Raw genomic sequence first — 21,647 nt, 5'->3', positions numbered from 1 at the left:
TATATTTGAGTTTAAAAATTGAAAATCCATATGTCATAAAATGGCTGTATCTCAGTTGTTTCCATTAATATTTTATAATTTTTATATTAAGAAGCAATGGTGGAATACTGTAAAATATGTGAAATGAATATTATAGGCCAAGTTTTTTTCTTAAAACAACAAAGAATTGTTAGAAATTACGGATATTCTTGGAATTATTTAGATTTTTCGGAAAATCACTGGCAAAGCGAGAACTGTAATACATAGCATATTATGGAAATAGTGATTCTACAGCTCTTTTCGTAATGAAAAATACTTGCGAGAAAACAATATTGAAATGATAATATATAAGACGTATACAAAAATAAAAGAGCAGACTCATTTCTCATAAAATTAAATGAGATTACTTAAAGGAAAAGATCCACAATAAACTTAGAAACAAGTTGCAAGTCCAAAAAAATGTCCTCGAAGTCTAGAAAACAGGCAATTTACTGTAATAGCAGTGTTTTTCTTTTCTCTTGTTGTTGTTGCAATCAAACTGGTAAGATTGATATATTTACACCAGTAAACAAGATAAATATCATAACACGATGAAAAGCAGTTTTCAAAAAAATTCGCAGCTGGAAAAACAAATCAAGTCAACTTACTCAGCACTTTGCAATAAAAATTTGTTTTGGAAAATCATATGATTTTACAGAACAATAAAAAATTTTTAACAACTTCTTATGGATTATTTTGTCAAAAAAAAGCTTTAGTTTAGCTGAAATGAATTAAACAGCATATATGCACCGTTCTTATTAAATTAATGATGTAAAGATGTATAACCCATTCTCAAGATTTTTGAAACATCGAATGATTCGCTGATCTTTAAAAAACTACATTTGAATTCACAAAGAGATGATTTAGGTATAGAGATGTCAGTCATTTCCTATTAAATATAATACAAAAGCAATATATAAAACTAAAAAAAATAAAATCGACTTGAAATTAAGAAAAAGAAAGTTTTACCTGCAAACATGTCGAATTTTAATATTCTAAGGAAATAACAAAATTTTTTGTTTTCTTTAAAAGCTTTTAATATTTTCCGTTATTTTCGTTTGCAGGGAATATCCTTTCAGAAAATGGTTATTAGATATTGAAATGAAATTTTGTCAAAATGTTTTGTTTGTTTCTAGCTATGAATTAGAATCTAATCTTTCGGTTCATATTTGATTATTTTATCTAACTTTCTGTGAAAATATTCAATAGTTTTTTTTAAAAAAATTGTGAGTTTCTTGCAAAATTGGGAATATTTTTAAAATTTTAGGAGTTATAGGAAATTTTTTAGTTTATAACACAGCTAAATATATTAATTATGTATTTTATAAAAATAATTGAAGTATATTCATTAGAAATTGCTAAAATATCTTTGGTGTAGCTGCAAATAATCATTAAAATTTAGCTAAAATTCTCTTATAATTTCAAAAATTAATAAAATTTCCACTGAAATTTCACCATAATTCTAAGTTTTATTCTCCAATGTAATTAAAAATATGCTTGTTGTATTAAAATTTTATAAATTTCAAAAGCAGTACTCCTATGATAGGCACATATTTTAAAGAAAAACTTTAAAAAAAAAGCTATATTATATTACCAAAGAATATTAAAAAATAAGCAGAATCTTTATTCCTTAGTTTATAAAAATGAAAGAGAAAAAGAGAATTAAAACTTCATTTCAATAAAGATGAGATTTGTAGAAACTATGCATACAAATATTTTTAAATATTTGTTGAAATTAGAGGAAAAATTGTACATCAATTAAATTATTTCCCTAAAATTGATATTTTATTTTAAAATTCCGTATAGTATGAGAATCAATTTTGTGCTACAATTTTTATCAAAGAAAAATACTAAAATTTCGCTTACTTTTAGTTAAGGCTTTAATATGTGTGTAGGTAAAAAAAAATTCGAAACACTGTTTCCAAAGGTCTACCTTCTAGAGCATCGAAACACATAGATATTAATAAAGACGAATGTGCGCATGCGTGTGCGTAATGTGTTATCTGTGTTCTATAGATCAATATATATATATATATATATATATATATATATATATATATATATATATATATACCTGGAAGGTTAAAATGTGTATCTTGAAGATATTTTGCTTAGAAATTTTAAATAAATTTTTAATTATTTAAAAATTAAGTTGAATTTTGACATTTTATAACCATTTGACGTTCTATTATTACTGTTCTCAAAAAAGTTCTGCAACTTTAAAGAAATTTAAATAGCATCAGAAATATAAAAAATTAATTTTTAAAACATACTTTTATCAGTTACTAAAAAGTAGAAATTTTCAAATATTCAGTTTTAATTATTATTTTTTTACTCTTTAGTCTATAATTTATTAATAAATAGTATGGAATTCTGAAATTATTTTTTTCTCTCAATTTCATTATTTGATCAGGTCATCTATATGGAATAAAAATTAAATTAAATTAATCTTTTTAAATTTAGTAACTGATAATTAAATTTTAAGTTAATTTGAAAATTTTTAAATGATACATAGTCATCCAGAGCTCATTACAGTACAAATTCTAAAACCTCTTGTATATCCAGAAAGAAATGAAAAATCTACTACAAACTTACAACTTTACAAACAGATAAATTTAAATAAATGTGTATAGTAAAAAAAGTATTAAATAAAATGTTAGTTTTTCTAAGAAATAATGGAAGTGAATAATATTACATTCTAATAGCAATTTGATTCTTCTTAAAAATTTCTTAAAAGACACTCACAAGTTCAAAAGGAATATTTAGTTAGTGGCAAAGTAAAGACGCACACAATTGAGTATCTGTTGAAAAAAGAAATCGGTATCTCGAGTTCATTTTTAAAGAAAACTCATCAAAGTTACAAAATTATATTCAACGAAGTTGTTTACGATCGACATGATTTAAATAGTTCACATAATGGAATTCACAATCTGAATATGTGACTTGTGAAGGTTGTAAAGAACTCTGTTTAGTTTAGTTTAGTTAATTATTTATCTTAACTTCCCGTTTTAAAGCAACACTAGGGTTATTTTGGGACGGACATGGTAATTTTGAACCGCGGTCAGATGACGAGGACGACACTTGTGCTGGTACCCCCCCCCTCCAAACTTCCACACACACTCGCGGGAGGAGCAAATTTTGTTGCATTGCCTTCGAAATATGAAAGGGACAAAATCTTGTCATTAATTACTTAAATAATTACCCATATTGTGTAAGTCTTTAGAAAAGTAAATCAAAATCTTCACTAATAACAAAAAAAAAAGGATGGAGTAATTGCATGTACAGGGCAGTTCATTTGATCAAGAATATCCAAATTTCAAATAAATATACTTTAAAAGGCATGTGCTCCTCAGAGCTATATATATATATATATTAAACTTTATTTAGAAGTTTGTTATTTAAATATTGAACAAGATTTTAGTATTTTCAAATACAAGGTGATCAAGAAATAACAGGAGGTGTTTGGATCCCTGTAGCGTATTATGTACTGGACGAAATATAACAAAATTTGGCCACCATACACATTAAAGTATACGATTTTGGTTTATTAAGAAAAAAAATTAGTATCAAAAAACGTGAAAAGAGGAATCCGGGCACTTGCAAGTGCAAAATATGTGGAAAAAGAATACATAACTGCCAATGGAAACAGTAAATAGCAACACACCAAATACGAATGAAAAACATTTATTATAGCAACTTATAAATTTTGCTCAAAGTGACCATCAACTTGATGTTCCAATAATTCCAATGCGGTACACGAGATTTTCGACGGTGGCTCGCAGCATATCGGCATTTATTCGTCTAACATGTAACGTTATTTGATCTCTTAAAGTAGGTATGTCAGAAACATGTTCTTGATACACAATGCCTTTCAAGTGAACGATAACCGCCCCACAACCAGAAATTGCCCAGATTCAGATCAGTGTCATCAGTTAATAGGTGTTATCTTTACCACAGACAGGCAGACAGACATTTTCCAAAAATATGTTTTAGAATTCAGGGAGGTCTAAGACGTGGAGATTCAGCAAACTTTCGAATTCAAATTTTTTTGACGAGAGAGAGAGAGAGAGATGGAATAGATTGATATAAACCAACGGTATATCAATTGATTGATATACCAGATTAATATAAACCATAAAACTTTCTCGCATACACTCTAATAAACTTGTCGTACCAGAGACAGTGGCTTACAACAGTTACGAAATATTAACTTTTGGCGTGAATATAATATTTTTATTTTATCATGGTGGCGAAATTTTGGCGATTAATCCCTGGCATGCTGTTAATAGCATTCGAAAATCAAATTTGTGTTTTAATCGCGTTTTTCTCAATCGATTGAGACAAAGATTTGATACAAAATGCACTTGTAATCACAAAATGTCATACTTAATTTGATATATTCAAGTCATTAGGGTTTTGAATTATTGCGATCACATGCTTCTGAAATTACAGACTGACAGACACTCAACCCCTTGTTGGATTTGGATTAAAATTTGATACACTATAGATGCCAAATTTGTATACAGGATTTTATCTATCTTCGTTTAGTTTATTAGTTCGTTTTGTAATGAACAGAAATTCAAACAGCCAGATACACAGACTTCCTCTGTGCATCTTTTACTCCAAATTTGACAGAAATCTACAAATTTGGTGCAAAAATCGTATACCAAAGTTCAACTGTTTAGCTCAAAGCGTTTTTTGAGTTATCTTTGTCACAGACAGACAAGACGGTTGGTTGGTTGGTTAATTCAGGCTTAATGGCGCAAGAGCCAAAGCTAGGCTATACCGCGCCAACCATATGGTTTGAGATGATATCACGTGAGAAGTTTAAAAGTACATTAAAAGATCAGGTCAGTAAACGGCAACAATCAAAACATGACAGATTAGTTAGGTAAAACAAGTTTATAATCGAAGAACATCTATATAAAATGATAAAATCCAATAGCTTTTAAAAAGTTAAAAATATACTGATGGGGAGGTTCTTCCACTAATTCTTGTATGTTAAGTAAAGTTGAGTTAAAATATTTCATGCGCTGAGAATTAAAATTGGGGCACTCAGCTAGGATATGCGCAACAGATATATACAAATGATAGACATCTGGGCGCTCTCTCACCGAATAATAGATATTTGTCAGTGAAACCGATGCGAAGTCGAGGCAGTTTCACGTCGGCTTTTCTTATGGAAACAATGGGCCACAAATGAATAGGCGGTTTAATGAAAGTAGCTTATTGTGAGTCTCCAGATACCAAGACTCCTGCCAAAGGGAATGGATATAATGAATATTTCTAAGTTTTGAATCCCGATATGGAATTGATGTCTGCCATAAACTAGAAGCGACAGACAAGACGGATATTTTCCAAAAATGTGTTTTACGAACTCGAGGTTTAAAACATAAAGATTCAACGAAATCTCGATTTCGAATTTTTTGACGATTACTATACTTTCTCTATATTGCGTATACGAGAAAGTATAAAAAGCGCTATAATATATAAATGGCGTGAAAATTAAAAAAAAATTTCTCATATAAAATTTTGATACTGCTAAATTTGGCATTGCGCAGACATCTTGAAATGCTTCGCTTTAAAAACATACACACGGAAATGTAATTCATCATCAAAAAAATGTCAATTTTCATTCATTTTTATTTTTCAGTGTCCTTTACTAACAATAAAGAAAAATTTAGTCTTTGTATGAGTGTATTGATGTTCCACGGGCCAGATTCTGTGATCAAAACCAACTAAATTTAATCATTGATTCTTTTGAATATTTTTTTTAATTTTAATTTATTAAAAATTAAGCGAAATTTTTCGTAATGACTTTTAAAAATATTATTGTACAATTATAATTTTTTCACCAATTGCACATTTATGAAATTATTTTCTAAGATTCCAATTTAGTTGTTCTGCAATTTTTTTCACTAATTTAAAAACAGTTTTTTTAAAAAGTACTTTCTTCCATAACTTCCAACATTTTTCATTGTTGCAATGCAATTTAACTTCATCAAATATTCAATTACTTCGTCAAATATTCAATAGCGTAATTTTCATCCATTGTTCAAAATTTTCGATGAAAGATTCTGTTCATTATTTGCGTAGTTTCCATCTTTACCTTTACCTTTACTTATACGAAAGATGAATGTGTGTTTGGGTTTGCGTGTATTAACGCTTTAAAAGCCCGGCCGTTTGAATTACAGACACAAACATATTTTGGAGGATGGGAATGTGCACTTCGGGAAGATTATTGGTAATTATGAGAGGAATTTTAATTTAATAAAAATTAAAGGAAATTTTGGCGTTTTTTCGAGGCAACTTTCGAAAACATCAGAGCATGAAAATGAATTTTTCATCATGTTTAGAATCAAAAAACTATCTTTCCAAAGATACCAATGTGTTTATGTGATTTTATTATTTGTCATTTTTGTTCTAATTTAATTATTTTATTTGTATTTTTTATTCTTTGTATACTTATTCATATAGTAAAAATTAATACTGAACATAGATGGCGCAGTATGCTCTAAACCATATGTATGTTTGGAATGTGAGGGAAGAGCACTTAAGTTTTTTTATTGTAAACACTTCAATCTGAGAGTTGGTGTGAAACGGGTGCAAGCAGGCACCGCTCGCTCTTTTGTTAACGGCAAAAAGAATTATTCGTTCGCTCTTTATTAGCGGCAATTTTTACTTTTAAATGTATATATTACTAGCCGTCTTTGGCGACCAGCCGGTTCGCCAATCTTAATGTTCGTTAAAATTTTAATAATTAAATATTTTATACAATTCCTACTTTAATAACTTCATCATCAAAATATTTTAAAACTTCAAATTTTGATAGTCATATAATTTACTCATAATATTATAAATGCCTTCAGTCATAACGTAATATGTATTTCTCTAAGTTTCTGTTAGCTCCAGTAGAATTTATGCTTTAAATTAAAGTGGAAAGGGTGAATCTGCAATTAATATAATAATATTTTTTACTGAAACATAGCATTTTTTTATAATCTGATTACTGAAAACAGAGTGACTGAGCGTTTAAACTTTATGGGCACTAAAGAATATATATCTTAATTTATGTAATATCTCAAGAATTAGTTAACAAAATTTTCTCAGATTCATCATGAGCAGATCAATTAATTAACAATGTTTAATTTTAAATGCATCAAACACATAGAAAATAAAATGAATCGTTTTAAATAATCGGTCGAAAACAGGCTTAAAAAAACTTCTTAAAAAATGATGTACTTAAAACTATAAGCATGTACAAAAAATATATAACTAACATAAATAAAATTTAATTACAAAAGCATAAAACTAACCAAAAATAATTTAAATCAAGAATCATCCGTTGATAATATTGTCAACAATCAGAACACAATGCGCATGCGTGAATTTTCAACACCAGTTACGGTAACGCAAATGCGTGAGTTTTTCCACGCCAGTTGGGGTAACGCTATGCAGATTAGAAATTTTTAATTTCCTTTATTCTGTGTTATTTTAATTCAAAAGTACTTCAGAATGAATCTGAAAGACCGATTAATTAACAATGTTCAATTTTAAATGCATCAAACATTAAGAAAATAAATTGAATCGTTTGAAATAATCAGCCGAAAAATTTTAAGCCTAGCCTCATTACTGTTGGGAAAAAAAACTGAAGCCTTACTCATTTGGCGGTGGGGAAAAGAAAGATTTTTTTGGCGAGAAAGTTAGTTTTTAATTAATAAATTTGTAAATAAAATAATATTGCGGCTATAAATTGAGATGTAAGCTATCGTATCTTTTAAGTTAGATCAAACTTAATTATTAAATCAAAATTATTAAAATTATTAAAAACTTATTCTTATTTTTTATCCATTCAAAATATACATCTTATGTCAATAATAATCAGTTCAATTCGTTTCAGGATTTCATCAAAGTGGTCATAATAGTGGCGTCATCCATTCTGGCATTTATTACACTCCTGGAAGTCTCAAAGCAAAACTATGTGTAGAAGGCCTGGAACTTGCTTATAAATATTGCGATGAAAAAAATATACCTTACAAAAAGTGTGGAAAGGTCAGCATGGTTTATTTATTTGTTTCAAATTCTTATTTATACAAATTAATGTTTTTGATTTCATTACTTTTTTTTATAGAAGATTTTTAAATGTTTGATGATTACAAATAGCAAAGTGATATGAAACTGCTACAATCTAGCCATCTACTATTGTTAGAAAATCAATCATTCAAAGCTGTACTTTGAAGAATTCCTTTCACCTTCTTACATCAGACTGCGTAGAAAGGGCATTTTCGGCTATACAATATGATTTTGCAGAATATGTTATAAATTAAACTGATGTCACAGTCCTGGTTTCGCCTGCATTTATTTGTTTTATATATATGTACGAAAAGGCAAAATATGTATATTTTTTCGACGGATTGTGTTCGAATTCTTATACTATGCCATGTGGAAGTTTGAAGAGGAGGTGACAGCTCAGGTGTCGTTCTTGTCATCTAACCGCAGTTCAAAATTAGGTATCCTTCCCAAATTAAACTAAACTAAAAAAGAACAAAAAATAATCAAATGTTAATCTTATATTCTTACTGAACCTATAAATGCGCTTCATTGATGAATGTAATTGAATTGAAAGAACATTACAAAACAAATGCGTATGTCATCTAATTATTTATCCAACATAAATAAAATGGTTTATTAAGATATAAGTAAAATTTTAAAAAAAGCTTTTATAAATTTTTTAAATTAACATTTTATGAAATGTATATTTTTTTAGTATAGACAATTTTTTCTTACCTTTCCTTTTCTCACATTTCCTTTCCAAAATCCAGAATACGACTGATTTTTTTATTAATATTTTGTTTAACAAAAAGATTACTTTTTACAGAGAAACAAACAAAAAACGAACTAATAAACCGGAAAACCCGGTTGAGAAATTTAGATGTTTTTTTAACTCTGTAAATGATACTGTTATTGAACAGATGAAAGATAGATTTTAAAGTATTTCAAGTTAGTCACTGATATAAACACTCTAGAAAAAACACTCTAAAAAATTGTAATTAAGTGATGACAATGTAGATGAAAACCTAATCCAAATAATGGTTTTACTACGGGATTTGATTTTGAATGAAAGAGATGTAAATAACGCTCGACACGTATTGCAATATAGACTAATTAATAATTATAATGATTTATTTCTAAATGTATTAACTGTGTTAAAACTTTTTTTTTACATTGCCAATTGCTATAATAAATGATGAGCGTTTTTTCAACAAATTAAAATTAATAAAGAATTGTCTACAATCAGCATGTGTGCATAACGCTTATATGCACTTGCAACACTTAGCAGCGAAAAGGAAATTGCAAAAAATTGTAATTTTCTGGAAATAGTAACAAAAATAAATTAACTGAATTAAATGAACATGCAATAATAATATATGTCCGTATTTGTAGGTTTTTTTTTTTTTTTCAAAAAATTTAGGGTCGCAAATGATTTTTTTTACACCTGGGCCCCTTCGTAGAGAAGGCCGGCTGTTTCAGAACTGTATCTAGAGAAGGAACAAATAGTTTCTGAACAATCATTTCTCTTACCACCCTGGAAATTCTAATGGTAGCTAATACTTGAATTCCTTTCAACATTTTGATAAACAAAACACTGCTGATATCATTTATCGGCAAATCTTTGCTGACCATCGTCAAAAATATCATCCATTTAAACCTAATTTTACAGATGGCTCTAGAGGTTTCGATCATACTTCCTTCGCTTGTATTTCAAATTCTACAATATCTATAGAATTCGTTCATTTTGTTCCATTTTTTACAGCAGAAGTAACTGCTATTTTAAAAGCTTTATCATTTATTTCAGGTTGTTCTGCAGATATCAATAAAATGCTCAATTATTCACTGAGTACTCTGGAATTTCTATCATCTTTACAAGCTCGCAGCTATCTTTTGCTTTTCAACATTTTAAACTTGTATGACAAATTTATCTAGAAGAGCTCTTTTATGTTGGGTCCTCGTACATGTGGGAATTCCGAGTAATGAAAAGGCTGATATGGAAGCTAAATGGGCTACTACTTTCTTGACAACACAGATTCCTCTTTCTGATTATAAGAAATATATACTGTGTCACATTTTGTATTCCAAATGACAAACTGAATGGGGCATACAGATTCGTCATAAGCTTCATACAGTTAAACCTCAATAGATCTCTGGCCCATTTTACACAGCAGAAAACTGAACACAATTTTAACTAGGTTGAGGAGTGGGCACACTCGATTCCCCCACCGAAATTTGTTGATGGAGGACCCAAAACCATTTTGCTCAATTTGTGACAGTCCTATGTCTCTTTTACACATTCTTGTAGAATGTCCACGTTTTCTTTACAGCGTCTTATATATTTTCAGAAATCTCACCCTGCTTTGGGAGAGCTGTTTTTCAAAACTTCACATGTTATCCTTTTCAGTTTTCTAAAAAATATTGGTTTTTCTTCATTTATAAACATTAGCCGCGCTTTTTAATACAGTGCCATTTCTTACATCATTGTTACGCTTTTTCATGGCTCACATTTTTACGCTTTTAGACATTTGGATTTTATAGAGATTCCATGTTTTGAATTTATTATAAGTTGATACAAATATTTTAATTTCATAAATGGGGTACAGCTTAGGCAAAGATGGCTTTTGTACCATAAAAAAAAACCAACTCAAAGTTAGTTACAAGCAGGCAAGAAAAATGCTAATTCTCATAGATGCTCTATTAGTTGAAAAACCATCTAGTACTGACGGCTTAACGCTGATTGTACAATACCAGACAACAGGTAATCCCCGACCTAAACCATTCCCATTTGTACTACTGTTCATTCAGTTCCCTACCCTTCAGGAAGGATCGTGACAACATATTGACCTTAAGGTCTTTAATCTGTTTTGTCATAACCAGCTATAAATATATGGCGGCGAATTATGTTATGAATTTGTAAATTTTTGTCACTATAATTTTTCAAATTCAAGTCATTATAAGATTCTTCCATCAGATTTATGATTGTCAATGCTACTGATTTTCTGTATGTGTGAGTTCTACAACAATTCTTTGTCAAATACATATTTTAAATTATTTTTTCGTGACAAAAAATATATAATTCTTACGTATATCTAAAAAACATTGCAATTGTTGCTACCATAAATACACGTTCTGCATGTTCTGAATTTGATGCTTGTAGTGAAATTTTGTGGCATTAAAACGCAAAATCAAAAATTAGGTGTGCAGTTTTGGTAGACTAAATAATAAGGTCATTATTTATTTGTTTTCACTCTTTAAGTAGCCTCTTAGCCGATGCAATTCTAGAGAACTGCACCGTTGCCCAGGGAACACCACGTGGAGGTGGGCTACTTTCGTTCCCCGCCCACCCACCCTCCATCGCTGCATCCGAAGACAGTTCTGATCTGAAAACTGCATCGGGCAGCTGACGACAGTTTTGATGTTAAACTTCGTCCTTCTGCGACCGGTATCTCACTGGAATATCCAAGGCTAAGCAGAACTGGTAGATCGCAAAGGATTCTACAACTGGCACTCCGACAGGAGCCATCCGTGCAGGCAAACCCAGAGCAGAACACAGCTTGTAGACCGTATAGGATTCTACAACAGGGATATCTAACTTCTGGGTTGCAGATGGAGCCAGTTTCGCTGGAAGTTCTAAAGCCTGGCAAATCCTAAATACCGTGTAGGAGCGAACCACTGGGACGGATTCTACTCTAGTCGCAGGTGGATCAGATGGTATATCAACATCTTGATCCAAATCGGGATCGAAAAACAGATCTCCGATTGAGGGTAAGTGAGGGAACATGTAATATTTCAACAGTTCCCAGATCGTCCAAAAGACGATCCATCCAACGATGGCCGTAGCCTCATTGAAATGTTCAAAAAACGCACTAAGCATAGCTCAGCAAAAAAAGTCACACAACGATCAGTTGCAAAAAGAGAAATGATTCTTAACAGAGCAGCAGAAGGTGGATTCATTGTTTCATCTATTATATTGTTTGTATTTTGTCCGTTTGTTTAACATCAAACAGTAATATTTCTGCTAACAACAGTAATGAGAGTGATTGTTGAAACCTTCTACGTCCAATAACAATTGAAGTTTAATCAATGAATATTACTAACAATGGAATATATCTAATAATGCAGCATAGAATATTAGAGGGAGCCAAAGATTAATTAAATTATGTGGGTTTTAATGTATATATTTTTTTCGAATATTAACTAGATTTTTCATGAGGGATTTAAAACGAATACTATCGATCGAGATTGAAATTGAATAAAATTTGTAAAAAATGTATTGAGTAAATTTTGAGAAAAATATTTCCTTTTCACTTAATAATTTAAGAAATAATTTTCTGTTCTATGCTGTTTTTCAGGCAAATTATCATTTCATATTATAAGTATAAAAATTCCTTAATAAAAAGAAATGGAAGATAAAAGAAAAGTGAAAGTAAAAAGAAGAAACACCCAAAAATATACTGAAAAATAAAATACACGCGAAACTAATGCACAAAAAGTTGCACATTTTTAAAGTCTCGTACATGAGCGTTTAGTGCTTCGTTGTATAATGGAGAAAAAAGAGTATGCATTTTGGACTTCCACTTGTCAACCAAATGAAACTCAAAACTCCACACCAAACTATTTTAATAATAAGATCAATTATCAAATCCGATAATAGAGTGGATCGGATCCACTCTATTTATCTAAGTGGCTGTTACCACGTTTAGACGCTTGTGAACGTGCAGACCGACAGACGACCAACCCTTTAGCGGATTTGGCTCCAAATTTGAAACATATCTATACTTAAGATGTTAAATCTGTGCATCAGATATTACTCATTTAGCGTTCTTCGTTTTGTTGTAATCGTGTTAAATTATATTCGGACCACCGGATTGAAAGATTTCCTCTGAATCCATTTCGTTCAAAATTTGATAGAAATTTAAAAATCTGAAGTACAGACCATATACAAAATTTCACCCATCAAGCTGAAAACGCTTTTGAATAATTGTGTTCATTCATAGGCGTAATCCTTTAGAAAAACATGTCTCCCGGATTTGGGGAGATCTAAAACGTAGTAAAATATGGAGTTCGATTTTTTTTAAACTATTGTAAGTGCAAGCTATAAAATTATATTTAAACTATTATATATAAACTATATTTTTTAACTATTAGAAGTCAGGGCTAGGCACCCCGTCAACATATTATGAACATAAAATACCGCCATTTACCTCACCTACTAGATTAAATTGTATATATTACCTTGATAATTCATATTATAATACTAGCCGCCTTTGGCGACCAGCCGGTTCGCCAATCTTAATGTTCGTTAAAATTTTAATAATTAAATATTTTATGCAATTCCTACTTTAATAACTTCTTAATCAAAATATTTTAAAACTTCAAATTTTGATAGTCATATAATTCATTCTTAATATTATAAAGGCCTTCAGTCATAACGTAATATGTATCTCTCTAAGTTTTTGTTAGCTCCCGTAGAATTTATGCTTTAAATTAAAGTGGAAAGGAGGAATCTGCAATTAATATAATAATATTTTTTTACTGAAACAAAGCATTTTTTTATTATATGATTACTGAAAACAGAGTCACTGAGCGTTTAAACCAGACGTTCCCAAACTTTTTTTTCTCGCGGACCACTTTCAAAGTTTTACTATTTTCGGTAGACCCCCTACTGCTACATTTCTACTGTATTCCCAAAACTCCTAAAAAATATCACCCTAAATTGGGGGTGTTAAGAAGAAAAGAAAAGTAGCACATTTTCTTGTGTCCTATTTATTAAAATAATACTTGTGGTTATACAAAATTATAAACATTTATTATTACAAACAATCAACAGTTGACAAAAAATCAACAATGAACTCTGAAATGTAAATCAACAATAAAAAAAGTCTCGACATGTGGTGTGCACTTGTACTATTATCTATTGTTCTATTCAATTCTGTGTTTCAACTGAGTTTCGAATATTTTTGAGTACCTACCTACCTGTCTACGTTGATAGGTAAATCCAAGCCAAAATTTTTGTTCTTTATTATGAAAACCAGAAAATTTTTCGTGGACCCCCACTTACAACTTGTGAACCCCTGTTTTCTTTTCACGTCTACGTGGACCCCCGTGTGGTCTCCTATGGACCCCTGGGGGTCCACCTGGACCACTTTGGGAACCTATGGTTTTAACTTTATGGGCACTAAAGAATATATATCTTAATTTATGTAATGTCTCAAGAATTTGCCAACAAAATTTTCTCAGATTCATCATGAGCAAATCGATTAATTAACAATGTTTAATTTTAAATGCATCAAACACTAAGAAAATAAACAGAATAGTTTAAAATAATCGGTCGAAAACAGGTTAAAAAAAACTACTTAAAAAACGATGTACTTAAAACTATAAGCATATACAAAAAATATATAACTAACATAAATACAATTTAATTACAAAAGCATGCAACTAACCTAAAACTAAATTAAATCAAGTCCGCATCCATTAAAAATAATTGTCAACAATCAGAACACAATGCGCATGCGTGAATTTTCAACGCCAGTTACGGTAACGCAAATGCGTGAGTTTTTCTACGCCTTTTCGGGTAACGCTATGAAGATTAGAAATTTTTAATTTCCTTTATTCTGTTTTATTTTAATTCAAAAGTACTTAATAATGAATCTGAAAGATCGATTCATTAACAATGTTTAATTTTAAATGCATCAAACATTAAGAAAATAAATAGAATCGTTTCAAATAATCAGCCGAAAAATTTTAAGCCTAGTCTCATGACTGTTGGGAAAAAAAACTGAAGCCGTACTCATTTGGTGATTGATTGAAAAGATTCTTTTGGCGGGAAAGTTAGTTTTTAATTAATAATTAAAATTCTAATTAAAAATTCAAAAAAGGGGCTATCGTATCTTTTAAGTTAGATCAAACTGTACACGGTGTGCAAATTTGATTAAAATCGGTTAAGTAGTTTAGAAGTCCATCGCGGACAAACAACGTGACACGTAATTTATATATATTAAGATATGTTTCCTTATATATGTGTGTGTGCGAAAATAAATAAGAAAAAGACAAGAAAGCATCTTTCCTTGGATTAAATACACACAACCAGCTACACAATGTTTTAACCCTAAATAAAGTTTGCATTTTAAATGAACTTTTTAAAAATATTTTTAATCATATTTTCCGACAATTTATTTCGCACAAAAAAAAAAAAAAATCACCTGCACGAGTGTTGCCATCACGTTGACAAAAACTCAAATTAAAAAATTAAGTTAACTCTTACTGTTAATTAAACCTGGAAAAGTGTAACTTACAACACGTGTCTGTATAAAACGAATACAAATGTAATATTTTCTAATAAAATAAATGCAAGAACAATATTTCTGTGACCTTTTATAACATCTACATTGCTAATTCAATAATTTAATTTTATTTAAATCAAACATTCACTGAAGCTTGTGAATATCCATTAAATCTGACTTTCTGTTATTAAGGAAAGACAGTCTTTGCTGCCAAAAATTTTCAATTTTTCCATTTCAGTAATAATAATAAGCCAATTATAGTTTAGGATATATATTGGATATCCACTCTTATAATGTTCCAATGGATAATTTTCAAACAGTTTATATTAGGCATTTACATGTAGGAAAATAATTTGAATGAATTAGCAACATATAGTAAAATTAATGTGAATGAAGTAAAAAAAAATTATTTTATGCAGTTTGAGTCCATAAATATTCTGATGAATGATTAATTTTACATTTTTATATTAATCCTTTGTTCTGCGAGTCATATTTCGTAAAATATTCTTGGGACTATACTATTTTAAATAGAAAAATTTCACTCTTTTGCTAATAAAACTGACTGAGTTATGAAAATGTGGATATCTGTATTTTATAAAAACGGCCGATTTTAGACCTCTCCAACGACCGTCGTGAAAAAAATACGCTATTAGCACCCGGAATTTTCCAAAGACTGATTGGCCTACAATAATGAAATTGTCGATTGTCTTAAAGTAATGATATTCTAAGCTTTATAACTCGGTTAGATATGATCGCAGATGATTAAAACATTAGGTTTTCAAGATTATTTTACTCAATATGATATTCTTAGAATAGAAGGACTATATAAAATTTGGTCTTCATTATTTTTAAAAATGCATTTATTGACTGAAATAAAATATTATTATTTGCATAATTTAAATCCCTTTGAAGGTAAAAGTGAAAGCTAAATTTTGTGATGAATCAGAGAATTTTTTTATCGAATGATTCTTTGAGATATTGTATAAATCATAAAAAATATTTTATGATTTATACAATATTTTATACATAAGACTTCAGTGTTGAAGAATTCGATTTTCTGTAGTCATATTTGCTTTTGGATTTATTAACGTTTAACTACCTCCGCTTTAATTTAAAGTTAACATTTTATGAGAGCTGACAAAAAATTAGAGATACATAGTACAATGAATAGAATGAGTTAAAGCTTCTTTAATAGTGTGAGTTATACGACTATAAAATTGAATTGAAGCTTTTAGACATTCTGCTGAAGAGAAATTCAGGGAAATATTTAATTGAAAATTTTAGCGAGTATTAATCCTGGCGAATCAGCTGGTTGCCATAGGCGATCAATGAGGAATTAAAACATAAAATTGCAATATTGCGAAAGATAACATACAACTGAAAGATTAATTATTGGACAGTTATATTATTAAGAATATTTTGCTGTCATGAGAAATTTTCAGGCTTCATTTGGGAAGTTCATGTACACAATAATAAGAACTAGTGCAAGGCTATTCAAATAAAACGGTTTTAATGTCTGTCACAATTTGATGATTAAAAATAGTTTTTGAAAGAATCATGGATATAAAGTCATGTATAAGAGATTTCTTCGAAATTAATATTCCTAGTTGGTCGCTAAAGGAGGCTAGACTGAGTATCAAAGATTAATTTTAGACTATTGTGCATTCGTATTAACTAATTAATAGTCAGAAATTCGGTTGAATCAACTGAAGGAACTGGCAACTAGTTTAAAATATACGTTAAGACACATAAAAAAAAAAGAACTTACCTGGGTAAATCTAACTGGTTGAGGGCTGTCAGCAGAGAATAAGTGCACATGAAATATCTTGCATTAATGATAACAGTGCTATTAACTTGTAAAGAAATCTCTTTTCTAACTACGATATTCTCTTTTTTTCATACCTTTTCATCCTATTAAACTCCACCCAGTTCTAGTACAAATCATATGATCCACTCCACTTAAGGGCTGACAGTTCATCAATTAACATAATTTCGAAAATTCTCCTTTGTAATTTGGCACGGAATCCCTAATGCCCCTTTTTCTCCTCCAGCCCTCGTTAACAATGAGAAGAAATGATTACGCATTCCTCTCGTATTAATCTAACGCGGAAATTACCGGCAAATTGAAGTCAGTGGGAGGTTGTTTCCACAAATGTTTCTCGTATACTCACTAATAATGATGAATTTGTTCCCCCCGTCTCCAAATTTGATAAAAAACATTGCAATTGCAGTCAAAAAATTGCGTGCCAAATTTGATATATTTGAATCAATGTGTTTTTTATTTATTGCATTTATGTGCTTATGAAATTACAGATCGATAGACGGTCCACACTTTGACAGATTTTATTCGAGATTTGATAAGAATGTGCCTTTTAAATACTAAATTTGTGTACCAAACTTTATCAAACCAGTTTTCTTCATTTTGTAGTTATCGTGCTAGCTTATATTCGAACAATCGGACAGACAGACTTTCTTTGTGTAGATTTTGCTCAAAATTTGATAGAAATCTACAAATTTGATGTAAAAACTATATAACAAATGTCATAGATCTAGCTCAAAATATTTTTGAGTTATCTTTGTCACAGACGGGTAGACTGATGGAAGAACATATTCCACAAATGTGTTTTTCGAACTCAGGGAGATCTAAAACGTGGTGTTTGGTCGAAATCGCGAGTTCGAAGTTTTTGACGATTTCCATACGTTTTCTATGTCTTATCTAATATATAAAAATCTCGTGTCACGGTGTTTGTGTTCGTACTCCTCCGAAACGGCTCGACCGATTTTTATGAAAATTTTTTATGTGTATTTTGTAGGTATGAGAATAGGTCGTAAAGTATATTTCATAACACTAGGTAATTAGGATGTACCTATCCACGTTCAACTACGCGGATGAGATCAATGCTTGCTTGAAATCATCGCCAAAATGGCGTAATGTTGAAAAAATCCCGCTAAAAATAAACATGCGCGTCCAAATGCTACAAGATCCATCTAGTGACACATTCTCGGACCAATTGTTAGATATCGGCAATGGAAAAGTTGTTGTCTATGAAAATACTGGATACATAAAATTGCCCACTCATTTTTGCACTATCGTTGATTCGCAAAATGCTCTCATTGACCGCATATTTCCCGATGTACGCACAATACATAAATCATGCGTGGCTGGCAGAAAGAACCCTTTTGGCAGCAAAAAATGTGGACGTCGATGATTTAAACTTCAAGACACAGCAGTCGTTGCCAGGCGACTTGGTATCATACAAATCGATCAATACAGTTTGCGATGCTGTAAATTATCCAACATAGTTTTTGAACTCTCTGGATTTGCCAGGCATGTCACCACACCTTCTACGACTGAAAGTTGGATCTCCGGTTATTTTACTTCGGAATTTGAACCCACCACGGCTGTGCAATGACACGCGATTGGTCATTAAAAAATTGATGGAAAACGTTATCGAAGCCACCATTTTGAATGGTAAATTCCGAACCGAAAATGTTTTACTGCCACGAATTCCAATGATTCTCACAGACGTGCCAATCGAATTCAAACGCGTTCAATTTCCTATTAGATTGGCACTTGCAGTGACAATCAATAAGTCGCAAGGCCAAACGATGTCTGTTTGCAGCTTAGATTTGGGCACACCATGTTTTTCACACGTGGCATGTTCTCGCGTGGGCAAACCATCGAGCTTATATGTGTTGGCTAAAGACGGACTGAGAAAAAATATCGTACACTCAATTGCTCTTCGAAATGAATATTGATTTTCTTTATTTCATTTTTATACTTTAGGACAAAAAATATTACTTTTTTCACTTTAGGTTTAACTTTTAACGAGATCAAACAATGTATATGTTCGTTACGTTAATGAAATACATTGTATTGAGAAAATGAATGGTTGGTGTTTTTTTGTTTTTATAGGCGATCATCGTCTACAGTGCTCCATTCCTCTTTCTGTCATAGATCCCATCCCCACACACTCACAATGCATTCGTTAACAACCAAAATATTCAATAGAAATAATTAATAATATATAACAACGTCTGCCGGGTCAGCTAGTCTTCTCTACATATATCTTTACTTTTCTGTTTTGTGAAAGTAAAAATGGAAACATCAACTTCCTTAAAACTTAGTGACTGATTAAGCTTCAATATTGACTTAATGAAAATATTTTAGGATAAATGTCTTCAGAAAAATAAAGATGTTATCATGTTAATTGGCTCAATTAATTAATCATGATATTTTTTACTATTCATACCTCTTTGACAAATAGCTTAAAAGAATTAATAGATAATGAAATTTATGCCAATGAAAAAGAATTTCAAATTAGAACTTATTCGACAATTAGATACGTATTCAAGAGACATTTGATTTTAAAAAATTGGTTATTGTTTACTTTTTAAAACTAGCCTTCTTTGGCGACCAGTTGGTTCACCAAATTCATAATTGCTAAAAAAGTGAATTACATATTTTATGTAGCTTTCTCTTGATATTTTTTTAATTTAAAGTTTAATAGTCAAATAATATCTGTAAAGCCTTCTATTCTAAATGCAATGTATTTCTTCAATTTTCTGTCATTTCATTTAAAATGTGAACTTTTAATTTCAAGAACTGAAATGTTTTAACTTCAAATAAGACAAAAAATTTCGTTGGGAAATTAAGGATTTTTGTTTATAGTATAAGAATAGGTAGTAAAATTGTTCAGAATTGAATTTTTTATTAGTATTACAGAATATTTTTTCATAATTTCTTTAATAATTCAAAGAATTATTCAATAAAAAAAAATCAGTGCACGAAAATAAGAATTTTTAAACGGTAGCAAGGATAATATATTCTTATTCATCCAATCATATTACATAAAAGCTTGGTAATGATTAAAAACGGACTTACTTTTTAAAAAAACTCATCACTGTTTACTTATGAAGTTTACAGTAAATTGTAAACACCAAAAATTTCAAAAAGTATATTAAAAACATATTTTAAACAGTAACCATATTTTAATCAGAAAATTATAGAAAGTAATCACAAAGTAATCATAACTACATGCATTAATTTTCAACAATAGAGGGGAAAAAAATAGTAATTCCTCTCGACAAACTGAAAAGCAAAGGTAGATTCTTTATTATCTAAGTTATTGTTTTCAAATTTCTTTCAAGCCTTAAACAAAAACAATGAAGCATTATATATTGAAGGAACCAAGGATAATGATTTCATTTCTTTCGCATAATTCAGTACCTATTGCAAAATAAATAATATTAAGTTAGCAAATAATATACAAACTGGCTTGTTATAAAAATTATATTGCGTTAACACTTTGAATTTTTAAGCCAATGATAAAAGATAGCATCAGTTTGTAGGAACTAAAAGTTTTTCGTCTGTGTTTTAAACGTCTTTATGACATTTTATGAATTTACAGACAAAAAGTTTATCGTCTGTAGAAATCAATTATCATTTTAAGTTTTTCTTTTGCCATTTATTTGCAGAGAATATCGTTTTTGACACAAATTAAGAATTTATAGTCTCATTTTTCAATTAGATTGGGGAGAAAAATCATCTACTTTTATTAATTTTGGGACTAAGTTCTTATCTTTTATTCTTCTGAATATTTCATTTAAAACTATTAATTGTAATATAAGACAATACATCTAGAGAGTCAAGATATATTTAAAATATACTTCTGTATTTGTGTATTAAATGCATGTTATTAGCCTGTGGTGGCAACTCATCGTATTAGACAAAATCAGATTTGATTCCTGAAACACTAAAGGAATTGCGAAGATATTTAGGGATTATAAATTTTTATCATCAATTTATTTCTAATGCTGCGGAAAATCAAGCTATTCTAAATGAGTATTTGAAAGGGAAAAAGAAGAAAGACAATAACAAAATCCGCTGAACAGAAGAAGCAATTCAAGCATTCGAAAATAGTAAGCAACAGCTATGTCATGCAACGATTCTAGTTCAGCTACCAGAAAGTGCGCACATTTCCTTAATGTTTGGCGCATCTGATAATGGCATCGGAGGAGTTCTTCAACAACTAGAATCTGGAATCTGGAAACCTCTTAGTTTCTTTTCCAGAAAGCTGACTGATGACAGAGAACTACTGGCTGCATATTCTTCTGTGAAACATTTCAAACATTTTTTGGAAGGCAGAAACTTCACAATTTTTACCGACCACAAACCACTAACCTATGTTTTTCGCCAGAAGTTAGACAAAGCAGTACCTCGAAAGCAAAGACATCTGAAATATATTCGGCAATTTACTATTGATTTTCAGCATATATCGGGAAAGGACC

General features: G+C 30.1%; 1 long non-coding RNA gene across 1 annotated transcript in view; it reads left to right on the top strand.

Moving 5' to 3' along the window:
• The window catches only part of LOC129980511 (uncharacterized), a 33,461-nt gene that overhangs the window by 3,607 nt on the left and 8,207 nt on the right, over positions 1-21,647 (top strand). The window contains exon 2 of the long non-coding RNA XR_008785243.1: positions 7,919-8,070. This is a non-coding gene — a long non-coding RNA (uncharacterized LOC129980511). The remainder of the gene's footprint in view (positions 1-7,918; positions 8,071-21,647) is intronic.

The sequence above is a fragment of the Argiope bruennichi genome, chromosome 8 (genome assembly GCF_947563725.1).
Source record: "Argiope bruennichi chromosome 8, qqArgBrue1.1, whole genome shotgun sequence".
In the NCBI taxonomy this organism is placed as follows: domain Eukaryota; kingdom Metazoa; phylum Arthropoda; class Arachnida; order Araneae; family Araneidae; genus Argiope; species Argiope bruennichi.
This window is presented reverse-complemented; position numbering and strand designations above follow the sequence as displayed.